Below are 639 nucleotides of genomic sequence, written 5' to 3'. Positions count from 1 at the left end.
ATAGTTTGGTTCTATCAACAAATTAAATTCATATACAAACAAACACTAAAAAAAAAAAAACAAAGTAAATATAAATATAAATAAATAAAAAAATAAATAAATAAATAAATAAATAAATAAATAAATAAATATATTAATATAAATATGTATATATGTAAATATATAAGTATATTAGTATAAATAAATAAATATATTAATATAAATAAATAAATATATTAATATATAAATATATATAAATATATAAATATAAATATAAATAAATAAACAAATAACTAAACAAATAAATAAGTAAATAAATAAACAAGTAAACAAATAAACAAACAAATAAATAAATAAACAAAAAAAAACAAAAAAACAAAACAAATGTATTTGTGTGTTCAGGTTCTTCTTTATCTTCTTCTTCTTTTTCTTCTTTTTATTTTAATTGCGTTGATGTTGGTGGTGGTGCTGGTTATTTATCTGTATTTCTTTGTCTTTTACTGAAAAAAATAAAAATAATTATAATAGATATAAACCAAAAAGCAATAAATAAAATAAAAAAAAAAATAAAAAAATATAAAATAAATAAAAAACAAATTCGATTCCTTAATGCTGACTTTATACAAATACAACAACAAATGTAAGACACATCAACACATT

The sequence above is a fragment of the Eimeria mitis genome, genomic scaffold (genome assembly GCF_000499745.2).
Source record: "Eimeria mitis Houghton genomic scaffold, Emh_scaff3131, whole genome shotgun sequence".
Lineage (NCBI taxonomy): Eukaryota > Apicomplexa > Conoidasida > Eucoccidiorida > Eimeriidae > Eimeria > Eimeria mitis.
This window is presented reverse-complemented; position numbering follows the sequence as displayed.